The sequence below is a fragment of the Camelus bactrianus genome, chromosome 2, assembly GCF_048773025.1.
Source record: "Camelus bactrianus isolate YW-2024 breed Bactrian camel chromosome 2, ASM4877302v1, whole genome shotgun sequence".
NCBI classification, from domain to species: Eukaryota; Metazoa; Chordata; class Mammalia; order Artiodactyla; family Camelidae; genus Camelus; species Camelus bactrianus.
Window position 1 is genome coordinate 102,757,491 of NC_133540.1, and position 25,043 is coordinate 102,782,533.

Below are 25,043 nucleotides of genomic sequence, written 5' to 3' on the forward strand. Positions count from 1 at the left end.
GGAGAGTGGCTATTTTTGTATAAACAAACGCCCGTTTTTATAGACGCTAGTCTGTGTGCTTTGGGCTGTCAGCAAAGGCAGGCAAGCTTTGAGCAAGCAGACTCTGACCAGGACTGCTGAGTCTTCCTTATTAAATGTGTCGTAGCCAAATAGTTGCTGCTGCTGGACCTTAAACTCTGCATACGTGATTTTTTTTCTAAGTAGCCTTATCTGAGTCTCAAGGTTTTGATTCTAGAGACTCTTTTCATGTACCAGCCTTTTTTAGGTCTCAAAGTGTTTCCGCTGTCTCCAGCAGTACCTGCAGGACATATTTAGTGCCAGGTTTAGGTTGTTGGCAGAGAAAGTCTGCTGAAATTCTGATTATCTTTGAAATTGTTTTGATTCCCCTTCAGAGTCAAGAGAAAATGTTGGAGGGACAAATCTCAGAGTCATGTGACTTGTTTGTACCTTTAAAAGTTGCTCCTTCCTCTTGATCTCAGGTGGCTCTGAATTTGATAATTTCATATGTTCTGACGGTGACTGTTCACTGCCCAGATTCAAACTGTGACTCCATCCATGATCAAATGGATAATGGATATCAAATTTACCCTTACTATTAAGAGCATATACTTTCATCTTTAATTTAGAATGAGAAATAACTCAAAAAAATTATTGCAAAAACAGTTGGTAGGAAAGCAAGTCGGAAAGGCTTGTGTTTGGAATGCTCTGGTTCTAATAATTGATTTTGCTTAGGAGTTTAAGGTATTAGAGTAATTTAAAACTTGTGCTTCAGCTTAATATAGAACAATGGGAAAATAGAAACAAAGGAAAAAAATAGGCTGGAGGAAAATAAAACTTTTTTAGAAGAAAACTTGAGAAATTAGGGGATGAAATCACAAAGGTGACATGGAAAATAACCCTTTGAAGTTCAAGTAGACATAAGAGAGTAGTGGAGATTCAAGGGGATCTAAATGCTATACAACAGAGTATTGGAAAAGAGAGGTGTTTAGTTGTTATTAGATTGAAATAGGGTCCCAGGTCCCAAATTAATCAAAAAGAGAAAGAGGCAAGATCTCAAAGGGAATGACTACCTCAAAGAGAGTCAAGAAACAGGAAACTATTGAGAGGTCACAGATGAGGAATGATGTAAAATGAACTAGAACAGCATTTTAAAGATTGAGGAATACTAGGAAGATCTGTAGAATACACAAGTATCATTAGGTGATTTTTCAGGTAATATAGTCCTTGTAGGTTTGTAGAGAGGTATATAGTTTATGCTTAAGGAACGTGCCCAAACATTAGGACTCAAGACAAGTCTCAGCAAGATAAAGCATACTGAAAGGAGCAAGGTGAGATCATAAGTTCAGTTTAAGCTTGAAGGGACTTAATGCCTGTCTGACGGGAGAAATTTTTTTTGTGGAATTATCCATCTCAGGGAAGTGGAGGAGGAGAGATTTGTTTAAATAGTAGATACTTTTAGTTAACTCAGAATTTAGTGATTTCATCATTGATGGTAGGAATGATTCTGGAATTCAAGAAATAGAGGGAAAAATTAGGGGGGAAAAAAAACCCCAAAACCCCTGATGTCTAGAAAAGATGAAAAGGAAGGCAAGTATTTATTTCCAACAAGCAGGGATAATAACTCTATGTTTTGGAGAAGAGACCAAATTAATAAGAAACTCAACTTCCTAAACAGATTGAATGCTTAAAAAATTAAAATTTTCTGAAAGATGTAGGAGAAGGGTAGAAGAAAATAAAAACTAGAGGCACATTTCATTGCTGCAGAAAAATATGTAGCAGGAGAAAATGCTATTCAAGGTCTGAACAGTTCAGTGATGAAAGACACTGTCTACAGGAGCTTATGGAAGCAGTATTAGTTCTCAGTGGGCTCCTAGGGGCTCAGGCTGCAGGAGCGTCAGTGGTAGCTTCAGTTCAGGAATCTGTTGAGAGTGATTTTTCCAGCCGAAACAAATGAAATAAGAAAAGCCCTCCTTGAGAGGCAGGTTTCACCAACTTAGCAATTCCATCACAAGAGGCAGTGCGAGGAGCCACTGTGGAATAGGATTGAAAATATCTGCTTCCTGGAGACAGGAGGCCTTGTTTCATAAGAGAGTCTCCACTTCCAGCTGTACCGGAGCGCCAGGAACTGGGAGTTAAAGGAGGGAATGGAAATGAAGAGGTTTTTTAAATATGTTGCAGAGGAAAGAAATTGTACTTCAAACAAAATCTGGTGATCCTGAATGCAGACTTTTAAACTTTTCTGAATAGTGGAAATATCTCAAATGTCATTGTTTAAGAGAGGCAACAGTAAGCTAAGTGTGTTTTGCTCGCAGATACGATAAATTCAAAGTGTCAGAATTAATGTATTAATAAAAGTTTTCTGGAATCTGTGCTACTCACACAAACTGACAAGCATCCTGATGAAACTGAAACCAAGAAAATTTCCAGGCCCTCTTCTCCCTTTAGGTAACATTCAGTTCTGGTTTCTAAGAACACAATGTTATGGGAGATACCTATTCTAGAATCTGGGAATGTCTTGTATTTAAATATCATGGGTATAGGGCCAGTTTTAAGTTTACATATTAATTACTATTGTTTTTGAGCCATACATCCAAAACTCCAAAGCTAATATTTCAAGAACAAATGTGATATTAAAAAATATACATTGATAAATCTTATACCCCTAAGTTTTATTTATTTACTTATTTTACCTATTGTTTAACAAACACTTCTATATATGTCCAATACTATCCTATGTACTTTGCGAGCGTAAACTCAATTTATTTTGTGTATGAACTCTGTGAGGTAAGAATTCCTATAATTCCCAATTTGTAGATAGGATCAAAAAGTTTAATGAACTTTAAGTGGTAGAGATAGATCCAGGCAGTCTGGCTTGAGTTAGACAAGTGAGGTAAACTCTTCAGCAGATTCTATGTTATGTATGCCTCCTGTGTCATTTAAAAAATTCAAATGCATGCAAATATGAATATATGTTCTTAATTTTTTCTTTTCACTACAAAAAAAATCAAACTTTGTGCACTATTCTGCACCTTGTTTTTTTCTCTTAGCACATACTCTGGAACTATTTCCATGTCAGCGTGTCAGGAGTTTCTCATTCCTTCTCATTGTATAAAGTATTAATACTGACGTAGTATTAATTTTTTTATGTGAACATATCATAGCCTATTTAAATAGTCCCTTGTTGATGGACATCTGGGTGATTTACATTCTTTTATAATTAAAATAGTAGTGTGGTAATAAACTTCTGTGCTTGTCATTTTTGGCAGATGTATCTGTAGAAAAAATTCTGAGAAGTTGAATTGCTGGATCAAAAGATAAATGCGTATGTAGTATTGTTTATATATTGCCAAATTCCATAAGTCTTTTACCATTTTGCGTTCTGCTTGCAATGCACTTCATCATAGCCTCATCAGCAGAGTATTATGAAATGTTTAGATTTTTACTGGCTTGATAGGTAAAAAATATTATTATTATTTATTATTTAGTAATAAGATACAAATGAGTTGAATATCTTTCCATTTGTTTAAGGGACGTTTGGATTTTTTTTTTGCTGTGAACTAACTGGCTCTCATTTGCTCATTTTCTAGGGCGCTTTTAGTGTTTTGTTTCTGTTAGGTATCTAGCTGCTTCTTTTATATGAGGGACATGGGCCTTTTGTTTGTGATGAGAGTTTCAAGTTTTTCTTCCCATACCAGTCATTTGTCTTTTAGCCCTGCCTATTTTTTAATGTAGTAAAATATATCAGTATTTTCTTTTATGAGTTTTGAGTCATATTTAGATTTTCTCCAAGTTTATAAAGGCATTTTTTCCTTTTAGTACTTTCATGGTTGCATTTTTTTTTCCTTTATACAGTTAAATCTTTGATTCCTTTTTAGTTTATCAGTGGTCATGGAGTATGATATAGATTCAACTTTATCCTTTTCCAGATGAGTATTCTTTGGACTCTTTAGTCCAAATGTAGTTAGTAAAAACCTGACTTTGACGTGATACAGTTTATGAATTCCTGAAGGAACTATACCCATTTCAGGCATTGAGAATGCCTCTGACTGAGGAAGTAGAAGACGTTTGTCAACATCTGGATACCCAAAGTCATAGGTAGGATAGGTAACTCACTGGTGGGAGCGGGAATGTCTTTATAGGCTATGGATTCCTTTCTCTGGGGGGAAGCCACTCCCCTGGCTGAGCTGAAGCTTAATGATTAAGCCCAGTGGTTTAGGAGAGCAGAATGCTGGAGAATATTGGTGTACGAGAGGGATTGTAGAATGCTTCCTCCTCACTTCTGATATTTCTTTATGTGTAAAATCCATTGTTATAACATGTCTGGCCACTCAACCTAACTTCTACCTAAGTAGTTCAGGGAGTTACTGATTTTTGAATTGAGAAGAAGAAACGAGGAGCCCCTATTTCTCCCCCTTGGGGTTGAACTGTCCTCAGGAAGCTGCTCTGTTCTCCCATTTTACAAGAGGGGAAGAAGGACTGTCCCCTTACCATCTTGCTAAGGTTAAAAGGGAAACTGCGTAATTTCAGATTCAGTACTAGAAAATACGTTAATAGATAAACCACACTTTCCACTGTCTGCTTTAATCAGACACATAGGTAATGTTTGGATCTCCTAATAGGGCAACTAATATGTATCTCATAATTCTTCAATAATTGGGTAGGAGTGCCAGTTATTGACCTTCTTCACTTCCAACTCCATCAAGGTGAGTTGGAGAGGACAATAGGGTGATTGAACTGAATCTAGCATTCAGATGCTAGACTATATGTCATAACTGAGGTGGGAATCAAATCAGTGAGGACATCACCATTCAGTACATTCAATACATGTTCCAATAGCAATCTATTTTTAATGGCTGTGTGGAAGGAATATACAAGTTATAGCTCCACAAGGTATCTTCAGAAAAATGAGCAAAGATCACATGCATACCACCCCTGATGCCTTAATGTACATAGACTTTTTCTCAAACCAGAGGCAGAAATTACAGGAAAGTCTAAATTTAAAAACCAAGATTGAAATTTTGTGTAAGGCAAAGTTATTAGAAGCAGAAATAGTGAGATGTAGAAATAAAGTTAATTATATATTGTACACCTGAGTTTTTAGAACTGCCAAGACTGTAAAGTTCACATCATGTTAGGGTTTGGGTTTTTAATACTCATCTTTATTAATTTTAGTCTGAATGAGCACTTGGATGTTTTGGATCAATGATAGGTTTTTATTTATAGTAAAAGCACCATCCTTATTCCAGCCCCTGGCCTTACATTTGTGGTGACACAGCGAGAGCCTGTACTCTCTACTCAAGTAGCCAAACTGTCTGACCATTGGCAAAGAACGTGAAAAAAACTTTTTTTTCTCTACTTACCAAGAAGTAAGGAAGTAGCTGTCTTGCTTCTCTCCTGAAAGAGTCTCCTTGGAAACATGATGCCCTGTTTCATAACCAGAATACTTTGGGATGTAAATAAAATCTCCCCAGAAGTCAGACAGCCTTGTGTATCTCAGACTGAGAGATACCTCTAAGTCCTGGGTCTCATTCCTCCTTGAAATGTAAGTACCATAGGAATAGTCCCCTCGGTACTTTCACCCAGTGCTTAGGTACCTATCTTAGGATGTAACTTTTTGGCTTTGGAGGAGATAAGTTTCATTATCCTTTTGTATCAGAGCAATTTAGTACCATCATTAGGGAAACAAATGGCTACAGATTTAATCCTATGATAGATGAAAATGTTTCTAAGATAAATGAAAGAAAAGATTCTGTAACTTCTTAGTGAATAAATTTCCATGTTGCAGGAAGCTTGGACTTTTTATAGGAACAATGAAAAATCTGGGAATGTTTTATTTCTCCACACATTCATTACATAATTTTTCTGTCATTTCTGCTGTGTAAAGATGTTCATAGTCTACTCGATGCATAACAAATCCTTCACAAATGATAGCTATTATAATAATTATTATGCTTATTATTTTAAGATCTTAAAGATGCCTATATCCATGTTGCAGAAGGAACTATTAAAATGGAAATTACTTTTAAATTAATTTATTTCACTTATAAAATGAATTTGTGGTTGAAATTTAGATTGGATGGTGTCTGTCATGAGCCTGGAAGTCTGCAGAGAGGAATCTACATTTCCCTCATGGAAGGCCACTGTTTGGTTCACAAATCACTTTCTCTCCCTCCTTGGTGAAAAAGTACCCCCACCCACCACAAACGCATACGCACCTGTTCAGATGTTACACACACACACACACACACACACACCTTTGCTAGTTTCCTGGGAGTGCACTTAGGTTTCTGTTCTCTCCACAGCTTTATCACAGTGAATTTTATGCATTCTAAGTCACCAAGACTTTGTTTCCCTACTAGTAGCTAAATCCAATAGTTGGGAGATTATCTCTTATTCACTTGCCTTTCTTAATTCATCTTTTAGATTCTGGTTATAAGGATTCAAATTCATCTTATCCTTGTCTAATACCATGACAATTTTTCAAATAGATAAGGTATCATAATACCTAGCAAGAAAGACAAAGCTACTTCAGGTGAAGTGGAATATAGGATATTGTACAGTGATATAGTTGAAAAAGGAGAAGGATTAATACAGGTTGGAGGATTGACACTATTTAGTGGAAGAGTTGGTACATGATTTAGACCTTGCTTTTTTATAAGAAGTAAAGAAAGAAGACAGCATACCAGGTATGGAAATGAATATAAACTAAGACCATTTCTTGAGGACATAATTTTTTTCTCCAAGTATAGAGAAATAAAGCAATAAATGAAAAATGGTGAGCAACCCTTTTTTGTGTGTGTTTTTACAGTATTTTTTACAGTACACTGTGATTCACTGATTACATCTATGATTAAAGAATGGAAGGAGATATGTTGTTAACAATGAACCTATCAGGTTAGACTGGAGAGTTTAAGATAGATGCTATGAGTAATGTAGGCTCAAGAGAGATTTTAAACCAGAAAGTGAAAGAATGAAAACCAGTACTTTAGGAAAGCTGGTCTTTGGTAAATTGAATGGAGAGAGACTTGAGTTGGGAAGACCAATTAGGGAAATACTGGAATAATCTAAACAATAAATCATGATAACATTTAATTTAATTTTGGCTTTTTGAACACAGAATTCAAAAGAAGAATCAGCAGTTCTTCTAGACAATTTATGAATGGGAGGAAAGAGGTAAATCAGAGGTAACTTCAAGATTTGGGGGGAAAAAGTATATAAATTTAGACAGAAAAGTGGCAAATTTGTCTTTCTGCATATTTGAATGTTGGCCAGTGGCTATATAGGAGAAAAATCCTTATATAGACATTGCACATATGTTACTGAAATTCTAGGCAAGAGATAAAGGTTTAGATTTCACCAACCTAAAGGTAATAGCAGTTGTGAGAGTGAGTAAGCCTTCTGAGTTGTAAGGCTAAAGAGTATATCTTAGAATAATAGCTCATAGATGGTTAGGAGGAAAAACAGAGAGGTGAAGGTCAAAGAATATGGCCAGTATAGTTAGAGAAGTTTAAAAAATTGTGATGTCAAGTTAATGTGTTGTTGTGTGCTGTTCTTTGCCTGTCTGTAACTAGTATTTTGGCTGGATGGGCCTTTGTGGTTATTATTGTGATTGCAAGATATCTTCAGCAATAACTCAGGAAACTGAAAAAACAGGTTTATTACTTTCAGGTCTTGGAAATTACATGCACACCTGGGTTACACAGTGAGGGTATGGTATGAGAGAGGGAAAGAACATGGGTTTGGGATTCTGCTGTTACTGGGGTGGAGGGTGGGTGCCTAGGGTTTTGTAGGCTCACTCTTTAGCGCTGAATTTTAATATAAGAGCAGGAGTTTAAAGTACAGGAAGAGAGAAAAAAAAAAAAAAAAAGAGGCCCAAATGGTCAATTATCCAAATCAATGGAGATCTTCAAAACAAAGGCGCCTGCAGTGAGGCCTGGCTCTTTATCTGGTAATGTGGCTGGCGGTGTGGGTGTAAAGTGGAAGGCAATATCCGTCTACGAAGAGGATGCCTTTTTGAAGTAGAAGCAAGGGCAGCCAAGCCTAAGGCAGGCACCTGTGTTACAAAAAAGAGAAAACTGTCAGGCTTATACTCCATGTGATGAGCTATATCAAATTTTGATGTGAAGTGAAAGAAAATGAGGTCTGAGAAATCCTAATTAATCTTCTGGTTTAAAGTCTTACCCAAGATGAGGTGAGTATGAAATGAGGAGGCCTGAACTCTTACACCTATGCAAACTTGCACCACCTCCATTATTGCAAAATGATTTGTCAGAGAACTTGTGAATGAGCTATTGAGTTTGAGCAGTGGAGAGGGAAGAAGGGGAGCAGTGTGGGTGGTAAGAGGAGGGCAGTGTTGAGTTGGCAGCCATAGAGGTTATCCCGAAGGGTGCTTGAGTAAACAGAAAACTGTAGGAGAGGAAAAATAATTTCCATCTACACCTCTACGTTCTTGGCTGAGACACCCTCCATGAAAAAAGAGAGATTAACAGGAGAAAAACAAATTTAATTTAATTTTGTACATATACGCCCCAAAGATATGAAACCCAAAGAATTGACCAAAGCAGGCAGCTTTTCTACCTGTTAGACACAGAAAATGGACTGAAATAAAAACGCACAACATAAAAGTTGTGAGTTACTTTTTATTCAGGTTTGTTCCTGAGGACTACAGCTTGGGAGACAGCCTCTCAGATAGCTCTGAAGAGGTAAGGGAGGGGCCAAGATATATATGAACTTTTTTTTTTTTTGAGAAAAACATGTATTCAAGCATTAAAAGATAAGTGCTAGTCACAAGGAACAGACATCTCAAGTTGATGATTTTAGTGCTTTTCTATGTATGGGTAAATGCAAGAATATCGAGTCATTGAAATTTTTCCTTAGATGTGTATCTTAACTCTGTAGGGACTGGCATATCCAAAGCACAGAATGTGTCCTGCTTTTCTCCATCCTGAATTTCCCTCAGGGTGAGCTGTCAGTGGGCACTGCAGTGGCTAATGGCTTAATCCTGTGGAACTGGAATGGCAGGCAACACCTTTTCTTTACAATGCCCCCTGTTGGTCATAAATTTGACCAAGGTTTGGGGAGCATTTCATGATTATAATTTGTCTCAGGGCCCTAGTAACACTCCTAAGTTAGGGGAAGATCTTGTGATAGGTTATTCATGTGCTGTATCCCGATTAGACCCTGTTAATAACCAAAAGTTCTCTAGGACACCTGTCTTACTAGTCCATTATGATCCAGGAGATGTTTTCCCTTGTTGCTTCTTCCCATATCTAGAGTTGCACTACTACAATTAATTTTATATAGAGCCGTATATGCGATCAGTTGCCTCAAGATGTTTAGCCAGCATTAATTTTGTGGGAGGTCTGGTTACACATCAGGTAATCCAAGAGACAGCAATCTTATAAAACAGACAAGATATAAGTGATATAGCTAGTAACACTGATAAGGTCATAGTACAGCAGAGAGAGAGACAAAGCATAAACAGTTTAAAAACAATAAAGAGAATAAATTAAAACAATGATTAGTATAACTGGTTGCAATCTGAATTTCGGTAAGTCATCAAGGCTAGAGGGGAGCCAGCTGGAGAAGCCAAATTCTGGAGGGCTCAGGTAGAGAGAAAAAGATAAATGTTTCATCTTCATTTATAAAGGTATACATTATCGACTTGCTGTAGGTCATAGTGTAAGAGGAACAATTTTCTGGAAAACAGAGATTAAGGGCCAGTAATATTTCAGATTAAAAAGTTGTAAAATTATAAATCATATTTATAAATTCATTCAGTCCATATAATTAATTTTTATTGGTCTAGTTGAAGCCATCAGGTTTTCCATTAGAGTTGTAGAATTTCTTACCCAGTTCAGTGATGATCTAAAAATCATCACAAACCTGTATTTGTTAAAAAATCCTTTTTATGAATCTTTTTATGAAGATCTTCATTTTTGTAAAAGCATCAGAGTAAAACAATAACTATCTGTAAATGATGAAAGACTTCAAATAGCATGGTTAAAGATCTGCAATTACAATGCAATTGACAAACATTTCTGTGGCATACAGCATTTTTAAGATAATAACTATAGTTATGACTGATAATATATCAGGACATATCAGATTTTTAGGAATTCCATATAATTTCTAGGATATCTATATATTTTTACCTATATATCTTTACCCATACAGTATAACCTAAGAAGATTTATTACCATTTATTTGACAATGTTTCCCATGTAATTTAACATATCAAATAAACCTACTTAGTTTAATGTCTCTCTTTGGGATGTATCAGGGGCCCTCTGAAGCATTCTAAAGTTAGCTAGAGGTCAAAAGATCTTCATTTAGGATTTGATTTGAGGAATTTTGTCAAAGATATGAAAAGGTTTTAAAATACTTGGTCAATTGGGATCATAGGTCAATGTGAAAAAAATGCTTATTTGCTCAACCAAAGTGACAATAAAAGATTTTAAAGATAAATACAGAAAGTTACAACAGCTTACTTGAGGTTAAAAAAAAACTTTACAATCTGTTACCAAAAGCAAATCAATATTCCCAGAAAATTGCTCTCTTAACACAAATTCTAGTTTTGCACCAGATCACTTTTAATATTAAAATTTATTTACTGAATTAAATTCTGTTCTAATCTTAGTCAGTCCTGACCATGCACAAAACTCTTCTCAGAGTCCCTTTCCCACAAACTTTCTATAATTTTTTTTTTAACTTTGGATTTTGTCCTATGCTTTCCTTTCTTTTCCTCTCTCCAGGACAAAATTATTTTCTTTTCCCTTAAAAAATGTGTTTCCATTCCTTATATCTTTCGTCCTTTCATATACATATGTTTCATTAGTAATGCTGGTAGTTTTAACTACATATATTAATTGGAATTCTTAGCTTTTAAAAACCTTAGTTTCTAGTGAAAATGAAGAAGTAAACATTTATGAACTGTTTTTTACGTTAGCATTCTGTACATTGATAAACTTATAAATACTGTTTATAATTTCTAAAATGTGCTTTTTTAAGGAAAAATTTTCAGTGTGGCACCAAACATTCTTATTAATAGTCCTGAATATCATTTGTTTCTCTCTAAAAGGAAGCCTGTGTTTAGTAGTTAATGTATCAGTATCTTATTTTATTTTAGAATGATCTAAATATTTAATAAATTCCCATCATTTAACTTAAATTAGCAGAACTCCAAAGTTTCAAGTTACCAAAACTCTGGAGAAATTATCATGCTATAAGACATAATTATTCTTAACAAGTTAATCTAAAAGCTTCTACCCCATTTATATCTTATTTTGTTATGGAAACGACAGGCCAGCCAAGAAACAAGCACCACTCGGAGGGTAGGAGTACTCAGATGTATTACGCCGGCGGGCTCAGAGGGGCTTCTGCTCCGAAGCTCTGAGCACCTCCAAGACGTGCGCATGAGGTTTTATGGGGTAAAGTACAAGCTTGGGGTATTTGGCCAATAGGCATGGAACAGCTTTAGCAGCATCATTATTACAAAAGTGGAGGCAGGGAGGCAGCAAAGCAACATTCCAAAGCCAGATATATATCTTTGAAAATCCAGCTGGCTAGCAAAAAAACATGAACAGCAAACCAACACTAATTAACTTAGATTTACAAGTTAGTCCAGCAGAACTCAGATCAGTATTCCCATACTTAGATTTGTGAGTTATCTTGTTAGCCCAGCCCAACCTCTCCTTTACATTCCTAGACTTGTGAGTTATCTTGTTAGACCAGCCTGGCTTTTCCTTCACAATTTATTCACTTGTTCCCAACAATTATGTTTAGATTACACATGAAAATTTTGTGATACCTTAGACCAAGTCAGCTGTCATTCCAAGCTATTTTTTTGCTGATAAATTTTGTAACAGAGATAAAATAACCTTATTTGATTTTAGTGAACCCAGATACAATAAAAGTAAGACATGTTTTTATTAATTAAACCAACAAACTTAAACTTTCACACCAAATATTAATTTAATATTGAATATTTCCCAGATCATGTGAACTTGAAATTCATTTGGGTTAGTTTCTATTACATTTAGAAGTATTTAATTTATAAGTGCTTTTAAGTTAATTCAATAGAGCTCTATTATAAATTAATTTTCATAATACTATCCAGAAGTAAAAAGATTCTTTATAATGTACACATAGACATATAAATGGACCTGACTAGAGATTTCATAGCTTCGTTTTAAAACTTAGTCATGAATCAGGTATTACAATTACAGTATAAACTTACTAGTTTATAAATATAAATAACAATTGGAATAAGTTATGTTTGTTTGCTCAGATGACTAAGGCTTTTTCCCATTTGTGGAAAAGACTTTTAGGATTTGTATTTGTCGCTGATAAATTCTTGAGTAAGCTGTGTATTAGATTTGGGCAAGGGAGACTTTCCAGTAATTTGTACTTGTAAAAAAAATCTCTTTCGCTCTTTTTTCCCTTTGGTTTCAGGTTCTACCTGATTGAGTTAAGTAGGCTCAATCTCAGGTCTTTGGGGCTTGGATTTACATTTCTTATTTGTAGAGATTTGCAAGACAAAGACAGTTGCTTTTAATTCCCCAAAGAACTGATTTGCCATCTAAATGATATAAAAAAAATTGATTTACCCAACTACATTTTCTTTAATTGGCTTCTTTATATCAGTGAGAATATTTGCAATTAAACTGAAAATCAAGATTTCTATGTTTTAGAACTTTAGAGTCCAGTTTATCATGTCTTCAAAAGTTTGCACATGGCATTCAACAGAGGTCCTCTTTATGAGCATACAAGTTAAACCCAGAACAATTCACCCCTGAGCCAAAAAAACAAAAAACAAAAAAACTTCCATTATTACCTTTATAAGTCCCTGAATATTAGCCCCCAGGTTTTACTTCATATTGTGTGGGCTCAAGTAATCCTACTGGTTTCCTTTAGTATGTTTAATTAATTTTGCCTAAGGGGCAGATTTATATGCCCTGTCTTATAATTCCAGGCATGGGAGCATTCCCCAGTGAGACTTAGTCTGTCCCACGATATAATTAGGCCAAAGAGATTTAACCATCTTATATAAAACCCATTAAAATACACCAAGTTTTATAAACTTCTATCTCAATTCTGTCAACTCTTACAGCTTAATTGTAGCCTCCAATTGGACCCGGTCGGTAAGTCTTGTTCTTTCAAGGAGTCTCAGAAACTTTCCTTTTTATCCCTGGGTCATTTTACCTATTTTTGTATATAAGACATTGGGGTCCTAAATGAGGGGTCAAGCCAGGAATCCAGGCCTGTTGTCAATCTTTAACTTGATTAATTGGCCTAACTGTTGCACCAAGCAATTGCTGGTCAGATATCTTAGTGTAACTTTTTCTTCTAGCCTTTTACATTTTTTCTAAACTGAGGTAAATAGAGTGGATTTGTTTGGGACCCTTCAGTATTGGGAAGCAAAAGGCAGTCTCTTTGGCCATTCAGCCTTAGGTAGTGTTGCAGCACAACATTTGTTTTAATCCCATCAGTGTCCATTTTATTTATCTCATTTTTTAATAACCATCAAAAGATTTTCATTCTGTTGGGATGAGTCCTTTTAACATTTCCAACTTTTGGGGAAGAAATTACTTGACTTTCCCCTCAGTTTGCTCTTACTCCTTTTTTAATTATCCTAATCAACATTAATTAATAATGTTTTTATTAATATCTGTAACACCTAGTGAAGGGAAGCTGAGACCAAAAATGAGGCTTCCCAAACCGTTTTTTTGTTTGTTTCATTTGTTTTAAAATAAGGGAGTTTTTAAGGTTAGCCATTACATTTATTTGTATACACCTTTTTCTCATAGGTACCAATAAAACAGCTGTTTATAATGAGATCTCTAGAAATTTACTAGTTTAGTAGTTCTAATTCAAAGGATCCATCCTCTGGCCATTGAGGATTAGTATCTTTTTTAAGGAAATTTTTTTTTTAATTGAAGTACAGTCAGTTACAATGTGTCAGTTTCTGGTGTATGATTAGTATCTTAATTGTGACTCAAACCAATGAGGCACAGGAAGCATCCCTACAAGAGAGTGCAGAGGATGCAGCCTTCACGAGATATGGAAAGTTTACTCCCCAAATAGTCTAAGAAAGTAAGGAACTTCATTGTACAGATGGACACAGTGAAGGTTGAAATGAGGTCCTGTATAGGCTGGGACCCCTTATGACAAATTGCCCTGAGAGCTGGCACACCCAAAGGGACTGCTCAAAATCCCAGTCTATTCAACTGGCTGCCAAATGTTCACCTTATGTGTACCTTCTAGATGGGAGAGACCAAGCTCTCAAAACACAAAACAAACAGCCTAAGAAAATCAGGTAGAACATTTACATCTCAAAGGCACAGGGAGAGAAACCCCAGCCCTCCTAGAAAGGTTTTTGTTCCTTTAAGCTCAGAATTCTGAAAAGATATTTTATCAAGCCAACTTTCTCTAACCGTGTACAGAAAAACCAGTTAGGGAATGTGAAAAGAGTCCTATCTTGGCCACATTTAAGGCGGGATTTCCTTATTTCTCAATTAAGTAAGTATTTGCAAATATGTTTTGTACATATCATACATGAATCTGGCAAGGGTGTTAGTTGGAAGCTGGCTTTTTGCTGCTCCTCATTTAAGAAAGATGTTAGGCCAGCTTCCTACCTAATTACCCAGTCCTGCCACATAGTGTCTTTCAACTGAGTAAATCCCAGTATCTTTCAACTGTGGCATTTTTCCCCAGTTTCTTTCAACTGGAGGGCACTCCTCAGTATCTTTATTTTTATTTTTATTATTTTTTAACATTTTTTATTGAGTTATAGTCATTTTACAATGTTGTGTCAAATTCCAGTGTAGAGCACAATTTTTCAGTTATACACGAACATACATACATTCATTGTCACATTCTTTTCTCTGTGAACTACCATAAGATCTTGTGTATATTTCCCTGTGCTATACAGTACAATCTTGTTTATCTGTTCTACATTTTGAAATCCCAGTCCCTTCCCACCCCCTATCCCCCTGGCAACCACAAGTTTGTATTCTATGTGTATGAGTCTGTTTCTGTTTTGTATTTTTGTTTTTTGTTTTTAGATTCCACATATGAGCGATCTCATATGGTATTTTTCTTTCTCTTTCTGGCTTACTTCACTTAGAATGACATTCTCCAGGAACATCCATGTTGCTGCAAGTGGCATTATGTTGTCAGTTTTTATGGCTGAATAGTATTCCATATACCACATCTTCCTTATCTAGTCGTCCGTTGATGGACATTTAGGCTGTTTCCATGTCTTGGCTATTGTAAATAGTGCTGCTATGAACATTGACTCCTCAGTATCTTTAAATTGGGTAAATCTTCTGTGTCTCTCAACTGAAGAGTCAGGTATCTTTTTATTCATAACCAGGTAAAACTTGGGATCATCAGCCTATGGTAGAAGATCTAACACAGGAGATATTTGCCCAATCATCTGGACTCACTGAGGAGGTAGACTTGCACAAGTGACCCTTGCTGGTACCAAGGCTCTGGATCCTCAAAGAAGTCAGGCAAAGGAGAGAAGTCTGCTCTAGTTCCCTTCATAATCGCCCAAACTGTTGACTGAAATAAAAACACACAATATAAAAGTTATGAGTTAAATTTTATTCAAAGACTTTGTTAAGGACTATAGCCCAGAAGATAGCTTCTTAGATAGCTTTGAGGGGCTGCTCCTAAGAGGTAAGGGAGGAGCCAGGATACATATGAACTTTTTTTTTCTGGGAAAAACCTGTAGTCAAGCATAAAAAGATTATTGCTAATCACAAAGAACAGACATCCTGAATTAATGATTTTAGTGCTTTCCTATACGTGGAAAGATGGAAGAGTATGGGGTCATTGAAATTTTTCCTTGAATGTGTATCTTAACTATCTAGAAACCAGCATATCCAAAGCACAGAATGCTTCCTGTTATTCTCCACCCTGAACTTCCCTCAGGGTGCACTGTTGGTGGCAACTGCAGTGTCTAATGGCTTGATCCTTGTAGAAGTGGAATGGCGGGCAACATTTTTTTTTCTTCTTTACAAAACAAATTTGTGAAGAATTGACAAGACAAAAGAAGTCTGAGCCTGGGGTAGGAAATTAGTGAGGTAGAAACAAGTTTTGTTTATATAGCCTCCTTGGCTTTGAATTCCCTATCTCTGGTGATTAGGGCGTCTCTCTATCTCCTAGTTCAGGGAGCATACCTTTCTTATGGGAGATTTATTTCCTGCTTTCAGGGGGGACAGAGAGTCAGAATGTCTTTCTTGCACTTGCTGTTTTTTAAGTAACTTTAATAAATTCAAAATAATCAATATGCCAAAGTGGCATATTTTGGGGTAGACTGACCTGAACCTCATCATTTGAGAGGGGATGATAACGGGCTGTTTTCTAAATTAGTGTCTTCTAGGGGGCAAATAACTACTTTGTTTCTTAACAGAAGTCCAAGTGGTATTTTTCTGCTCAGCATTTTCCTGATATAGAGAGAAAGAATCCCAACCAAGGTGGTGTTAAATTAATCTTTTTTACATGGATAAAAATGAGAAGAAATCTGAGGAGATATTACCTCCTCTTCAGTCTAAAGACCTGAGACGAATGGTGGTAGGGGGAGGCAGGGAGAAGGGAGTTGGAAACTTAATTTTACGAAAAAGCTAGCAGTTCATGTCAGGGCGCACAGCTTGAATGACCTGTATTTCCAGACAGTTGCCCCTGTCTTGACCCTGTTTGTTTCTGGTTCTGTTGTCTGCGCCCCTGAGGTGAGGCTAAGGACAAAGGACAATTGGGAAGCCAGCCATGGCCCACAAAATAAGCCCTCAATTGTCATTTTAATGGGTCTACCATTTCACCTTAATTTAATTTCCCTACCTCCAAGAATATATCTTGTTTTGTAGGTTCACAAGCTGACACATCATCCAGAGAGACTATTTATTTTCCCTATCTTCTTCACACAAATGCTGAGATTATTCTTGCAGCAGTAATCAAGATCTTCTGTCTTTGGGTTGCAAAGAAAATGCATTCAACTGTACTTGAAAGAGAAAATTGAAATTCGGCAACAGATAATAAAGCACATTCTCCTTCTTTTTCAATTCTGTCCGCTCATGTCAGCTGAACTGCATTAATAAAAGCAAAAGGCGCCTGTTGCTTGCTATTGGCAAAAAATACAATATTCAGTTGCCCAAAACTATGTATTAGGTATGTTGCGGATTACTCCCATTATAGAACCTTGTGCTTTTAGTTTTTTTTTTTTTTTTTTTTTTTGGTCAGTGCTAGCATGATACAAAATGAACCAGGAAAACAGTCCCTCAAGGGAGGTTTTCCCACTATCTGTAATAGCAGAGCTGCTGTGAATCTCAGAAGAATGATCAAATCTCAAGTATGATTGCCTTGCCTATCTGCCTGCTGTAACTTTTTTATATTACTAGTGTAATTATTTTAGGAAACAATCCTGTAGATTTATTAGCCTGCTTAACACTAGCTTTAATTATTTATTGCATTTATTGGGTATGCAAGTCATGAAATTGCCACTGGGTACGTTTACCAATAGCCCAACCACCACAGTGATAAAAGACATCCAAAAATAAAAGTAGGTTGGTACCTCTGAGATAGAGATTTCCATAAACAAAAGGTGTACTGCAGATTTTTCTTTTTCCCCTTAAGACAATCTCATGAGCATGTCGATTGTGAAACCATAGTCAAGTTTACAGAAATGCATGAGTAAGGACAAAATAAAAGTTCATACTCATACACATTCAATAAATAATTCTTATTAGCCAGCCCTATAACAGGAGGCCAATGGCACAAGTCTAGGCAAAATTTTGAAATAGGAGTAGTTTAACTTGAGCTGCCTCTAGACTCCTCTTTATGTTCCTAGTATTATCTCCTTCTCTAGAAGCCTCATTGATTTTCTTTCCCCTCCAAAATTATTTGTTCTCAAGAGGAGATGAAATTCATTCACACTGATGTTTGAATGATGTAGGTGGTTCTTTGAGACCAAGCAGCCCTAGCTTTAAATGCACTTTGCATTGTTTTCCAGCTATGTGATTTTAACGAATACTTTTACCTCAAGGAGATAAGGTTTTGGTGCAGATTGGAGCTTATGCAATTTGGGGAGCTCTTTTTTGAAAAATACAAAACTCTATACATTTATGTAGGAAAGTGAATATTTATAATTACACATTAAAAATGGCAAATACAAAAAAATTCAGAAAAATAAATTTAACTAGGCATTCACCAACCATATTCATCCATAAAAATTTTTCCACAACAACAATAAGAAAACCGTACCAAAATAACTTGTGGTCTGGGAATACAATGACCTATTCTGGTTCTTTGATTTCTCTCCTTCTAAGGAGTCATTTTTTTTTTCTAATAATGATAATTGATATGGGGAAGAAGGGCAAAGTTTGGGATGAGTCAGGCACTATTGAGTAAATCACCTCTTCAAGTGCACTAAGCTCTGCCTTCCATATAAATGGATGGCAAGTCCCCAAAGTAATTCCTATGCAAGGAATGCCTGTCCTTGTGGGCCTTAGTTCCTGTATCACGGCCAAGCCAATAAACACCTCTTGTAAGATTCATCCTAAGTTCCATCAAGGATAATAGAAATGATGATACATGACAGTGATTTAAAAGATTCCCACTTATACTGTTTACCTATATTAACTCATGTGACATTCCTGATAGACTTACCCCACTAATATTACGAAAAATACTGGTGAAGTTCAATAGCATGTGTGATACTGCTTTTCTTTTCTTTAGGCTATATTGTAATCTATAACAGCAATATCAGTAGTCCCTGTAGTTAATATCAAAGTCAGAGAGACAGGCTACTGGAGTTAGCAAGAGGGAGTCCTTGACCCTGCTGGGAGGAAAGGTGTTCTTTCCTTTGACACTGATGCATTAAGTAGGCTGTTCTTTGGAACCTTTGGGTTATACTCGATTATAGTCCTTAGTATTTGCCTCTCCTGAAGGATGCCCAGCAATAGCTAAAAATAAATTTAACTGAATAGGGTGAAAGAGTAAGGAAATAAACGAATACATAAGAGGTCTGTTGGCACAGAGCTGGAACAAAAGAAACCTACTTACGTCTGAGATTCGTTTTCTCTTCACTGCATCAGAATAACATGCCTGCAATTTAATTTGATTTTACAATGCTCACAATCAAGCTTGGCTTTCAGGATGTGTTATTCTGAAAAATCTGTGGTCTCTTCAGCTTGTGCTGAATCCAGTGTCCTTCCCTAGTAATTCAGGCTGGAGGAGAAGAGGAAGAAGCAAGAGTGTGCTCAGGGCTAAACAAACTAGTCAGTAATGGGAAAGCACAGTATTCACTAGTCTACTAGATTTCAAAGGTATGGGGAGAACAAATTTGATATAAGCTAATGTCTTTTCTTCAGGGCTCTGAGATCAGAGATAAGGAAAGTTTACATAGTTGTGCCATTCAAAGTGCATTCTCCTAGGTGGGAGGGTATAGCTTAATGGTAGTGCGTGTGCTTAGCATGTACAAGATCCTGGATCGATCCCTAGTACTTCCATTAAAATAAATAAATAATCATAATAACCTCCCCCACAAAAAAAATTAACAAAAAAAGCAAAGTACATCCCCCTAGACACTTTGTTCAGTTGGCTCTGGGGGCATCTTTCTCCTGATTTCCTCCTTGTCTCATTGCTGCTCCCTTTCAACCCTCTCTGTTGGCTCCTCTTCCTCTTCTAACTTTAAATATTGAGATGTTCCAGGACTCTGTCCCTGGACCTCTTCTCTTCTTTAGAAACATTCCCTCTCTAGGTGATCTTTTAATTACCACCCTGACACTGAAGGCTCCTCAGGTTCTATCTCTGGCCTAAATCCTTCCCCTGAACTTCAGACCCATATCCAACTGTCTGCTTAAACCTAACATATCCAAACTTGAATCCTTGATTTTTTTTTCCTACCGAGTCCATCTCTCCCATGGTGTTTCCCTTCAAGTAAATGATAACATCTAGTTGCTCAGGTCAAACATTTTGTTATCACCCTTGACATCACTCTTCATTTCATATCCCACAGCAGCAAAACTGTTGGTTCTACCCCTTTGAAATTTATTTTAAATTTGACCACCTCTCCATCTCTATCATTACCTCCTTCATTCAGGCCACCATCATCTGTAGCCTGGACGCATACTTTACCCTTCCACCCCTTGTGTCTCCTTTTGTCTCCACTTAGCTGTACTTCATGCATAGCCAGAATGATCCATTTAAAATGTAAATACGCTATTACCCTCTGCGTAACACCCTCACATGCATTCCTATCACACTCTATTAAATAAAAAATCCTTATTCTGGCCCAAAGGCCTTACATTATCTGCCTCCAGACTTACTAGTTTCTATCCTTACGTGCTGTTCTCCATCTGCTCCGTTACTCCGTGCTGGAAGGACTTTACCTCAGAGTCTTTGCGCTTGCTGTTCCCTCTTTCCAGAATGATCTTCATCCAATGTCCATGTGGTTTGCTCTTTTATTCATTTGAGTCTTTTTCAGCTTGTCAGAGAAAATTTCACAGCCTGTCCTGCTCAAAGCATTTCTCTGCTTTATTTTTTCTTTACATCTTTCTTTATTGCCTACATCTCCCAGTAGAATGTAAGATCTACATGGAAGGAGACGTGGTCTGATTTGTCTTCTTTGACAAGCCCAGAGTCAATGCCCTGGCATAGTGTAGACATTGAGTAAATATTTAGGCAGTGAATGAATGTGGCATCATTAATGTTGTAGGGGCACCATTTGCTTTAGAGCAGCATCCTTTCTGCTGGGACAGCTAAAGGGAGGATATCAATAGTCAAATCCATTATAGTTCCCAGGCAGCTGCCAGACCTGGCTTTAGTAGCTAATCTGTTCTGGAACAGAAGCCAAATGCTTGTGATTATGGAAACACAGCATTTACTAAGGAAGGCCTAGACTTAGGCTACATTTCTGCTCAGACACAGCCAAGTAACGTAAAGCGTCAGGACTCATTCCAGATTCTACTTAGTAGGGGCTTAAGTCTGCTGTCCCACCACCTTCAGCTGGATCTAAATTTCTGGAGCAGGGCTCAGCTGGCCGTGCTGGTTAGAGGTGTCAGAGCTTAGGTGAATTTCATAGCATTCAAGCTGCTGGCACTTACTCCTTTGTATAAATCATTTTTTCCCTTAACATAGACTAGAATAATGAGGAAACATTGGAAAAAGAATTGTAGAAAAAAGCAGAAAAGTAATTATTCAAAATTCCGCTCCTCAGAAACAACCGTTGCTAATTTTGATGCATTTTTTTATTAGTTTTATTTTAATACATGTGTGTGCATGTGCAGATTTACACAGTTGGGGTAAGCCAATACTTTTGAGCACTATTTTTTCTTCATAGCCCTTTGTTCCTGTCCTAATAATCTTAATAAAAATGTGAGTTTGACTTTCTGTCCTCATTGTGAACTATTCCTCAGAAGGCATTCCTTTCACATGAAGTTAGACTTCACTCTCCATGTTGCCATCATCCTGTGCTGAATGTACGTTAGACATTTTGTCCTATCTGTCTAGTCTCTCTGCCTCAGAGGTAATGCCCATGGTAGGCTGCTAAGACACATCACAGTAATACTGTAAAACAGAATTCAGTCAGTGAAAACAAGAGAGTGAAGTATGTGAGAGGGTCCCTGACCTGAAGGAGTCAAGTAGTGAGTACTGTGGTGGCAGGCCTGGTGGATCCAGGGAAGAGTTGAATACTAAGACCATTTGTGACAGAACAAAATCCAGGGAGCAGGTGGCGGCAGGTCTAATAGGACCAGACGTCTAGATCCAAGGCCAGACCTAACAAAGAAGAGAGTCTGAGCCAGAGAGAATGCAGATAATAGCATAGTGGATGATGAAAGTGTGGAGACTTAACAGGGTGGCTTAACTAGTTCTACCAAATAGCTCTTTCTCCTTGGGTTTGTTTAATTAATTAATACATGATCATTATAGGAACACTAGAAAGTGCAGAGCAGTAGCTGTCTGCTTGACTTAAATATCTTTTGGTGCTTGCTTTGTGGTGGTAGTGGTAGCTAGGATGGAGATTAAGAGAAGGGATAGAATTGGGAATTGGAGGAAGTATAGTCAAGAGGCGAATAGGAAGACTCATCATTCCAGTATAATCATTCAAGAAAAGGTGTAGTAATCTGTCATCTTTAGAAATTTGGTAACCTGTCCATCACTGTTATTTGACTTGTTATGTATTACTTTTGTGGCTTGAATCAAATCTATAATTTTTAAAAACACTTAAATTCATAAATTGGCATTAACAAACTGGAAATAGACCAGGTTTTAATTGCTGCTCATTTCCTGTAATCCTTAAAGAATTCATTGAAGTCTTGGTGAAACGCAATGTCTAATACCTGAAGGCACCCCTCTGTGATACCAAAGTCTTTGCCTCAAAGGAAAGCGATGAGTCATTGTGACCCCTTCTAAGGGACACCACTTTGCTGCTCCCATTGTGCTCCAAATACACAGTACCCAGCATGTGAGTTACTGCTTATCAGGGAAGTTCTGATCGTCACTGTGAAATGTTGTTCTCCACACGACTCAAAAGTCATTAAAAGTGGTGTCAGCACAGCAAGCAGGCCTTCCGTTTTGGAACATCGATGCCTTTAGCAGGGGTTGGCAGCCTACTGGTTCTGGCCTGATTAATAGTTCCAGGTAGGAGTGAGGCATGTCCAGGAGGTGGCAAAGGAATCCCCGGACCAGGCCAAGTCCTGCTTTTGTTTTAATTCTCCAAGTAGCCTTGAGGGTGCAGAGGCTAAATCTGCTCGTATGAGGAGATTAGGGAAGAGTTAGGTAGTAAGACTGCTCGCCTGCTTGATATGAATTGTCAAACAAGACTTGATTGTCTTATATCTGTCTGAGATACTTAACCTTGTAAAGTAGGTCTGCATACATGATCTTAGATGAAACCTCTGAACCCTAGGTAGTAGGCAGTATATAGATGAAGGACGTAAGGCAGCCTCTTCTCACAGATGTCAAACTGGCTGAGGCCAGAATGAAATGTTGTTTCTTAAATTCTTTCTTTCTTTTCTTTTTCTTTCTTTTTTTTTTTTTTCTTTTTTGTTTTTGCTAATACCCTTGGGCTAGGAGGACATATTATCTTTCTTTGGAAATTCCCATGAAAATCTACCCAGTGCTTCTCAGCAAAACATGAATAAAATGAAACAAAGATTCTAGAAAGAAGAGGTGAGATTCACTCCTTCCCTCCCTCTGTCTCTCCCATCCTCCCTCCTTCCCTTTCGGTTTGATTTGTATTAAATCGTCCTAAACTGAGGTACACTTAATGACTCATGCCTCTTGTTAGAGTTGTAATGCTAATTGTTTTTTTTAAAAAGCCAATTACATTTTCATGTTGCTGAGAAGATTTCTGCCTAGAGTATAAAACACCTGCTTGTAATTTTTTTTCCACACCAATTAACAGGTCTGTCCAGTAGGTGGACTCCTTCATGTACACAGAGGGGTTTTCTTTTTCTTTTAATCAGGTGTTCCTTAAATCTGTGAAAAGCCATTTCCTCATATTGAACTTTTGGTTTCACCAATTTATTTTCTGAAAGGCTGAAAATAGATTCTGGTATGCTGCCTATTCCTGTTTGAGAAATAATTTCATCTTTAGTTATTTTTTCTTTCCTTTTATTTCATTTTTGTTTTAGTTTATATCTTGACTTTTTAATTTGTAAATCTGGGCTCCTTTGCAATAACTAAATTTACTATCTGCATTGGATTCTTTTAAAATAAATTGCATTTCTGTGCTTATATTTATCACAATATACAAATTAGTGAATAATTATGATTAATATATACTGATACCAAGGACTAATAATTATGTTTGTGTGAGAATAAATCTGTTTATAGTCTTCATAGTTGTTTTCTTCACATTGTTCTGGAGTAAATGTCTTTTTGTAATGCATTTTCCAACAAGGAATCTGGCACATGAGTCATTTTTAAGCCAGTCCCTGCAACTTATACTAGTTCCCACCCCGAGGCTCACCTGAAGTCAGGTGTCTTTGGAAATTTTTCTGTGGCCACTGGGACAAGTGCAGATTCTCATTCTAGGTTATAAGTCTTTCTTTGTCCCTAAATTTTTACTTTTCACTCCTATTCTTTGAAAATCTTATCTTACCATGTGATTACAGACATTGAGACATTGTCTGCATGGAGAAAATTCCAGTAGTTGATTCAATACATTTATTCCAACATGAGAAAGAAATCTCTTGACCTGGAAACCCAATTTAGGAAAAGCCTCATTTAGGTAACCTTTGAGTGCTTTTTCTATGTGACTGAGCCAATGATGAAAACATATGACCCGAAACCAAATTTCTCTAACAATTCATTGCCTTCTTGTATATTACAAGTTCCACCTCCAGTGGAAGTTTTAAATGTCAAAGATAAGTTAAAAAAAAAAAGACAATGTCTTTCCTATACCATAAAGGACAATTTTGGTGTTTTTATTCTAGATTGTAAATTTGTTGAAGAAAAGAGTCGTATCTTATTCATCTTTATATTTATCCTAATATCTGATATCAAACATGGAGGCATAGCTGAACAGAATGTATTCTATTACTTCAAAAATGGAAATAACTTGGATTAGAACCTTCTATTAAGTAGAATAATTAAGGATGTCACTATAGAACAGAAATTTTTTTAAAAACCCACACACAGATATTTAAGACAGGCAGATATGGTTTTGAATCATGACTCCTTTTGCTAGCTGTCTGACCCTGCACGAGTCATTGAACCTTTTGGAGCTTCTGGTTTCTCAGTTTCTAAAATGGGAATAATAATACCTAGAAATATTTGGGGACAAGATATTATATAATTTATCCAGTAGTATGTTATGAAAAATGAAGACTCAAACCCAGCTCTTCTGATTTCTTCTGCATAACATTGAAATTGTCTTTTTATACTTATGAAGGACAGGGGTTAGAAAACTCTCCATACTAGTTATGATAATCCTGTCCCAGGATGATATAGGGAGAAGAAAGAAGATAATACTGGAAATTTTATTCTGAAAGCAGGTTTAAATTTTGAGACCTGGCTATGGTCTGAATGTTTGT

At 36.6% G+C, this 25,043-nt stretch overlaps 1 protein-coding gene across 1 annotated transcript in view; it reads left to right on the forward strand.

Moving 5' to 3' along the window:
* Positions 1–25,043, forward strand: part of COX7B2 (cytochrome c oxidase subunit 7B2) — a 112,262-nt gene that overhangs the window by 489 nt on the left and 86,730 nt on the right. The window lies entirely within an intron of this gene.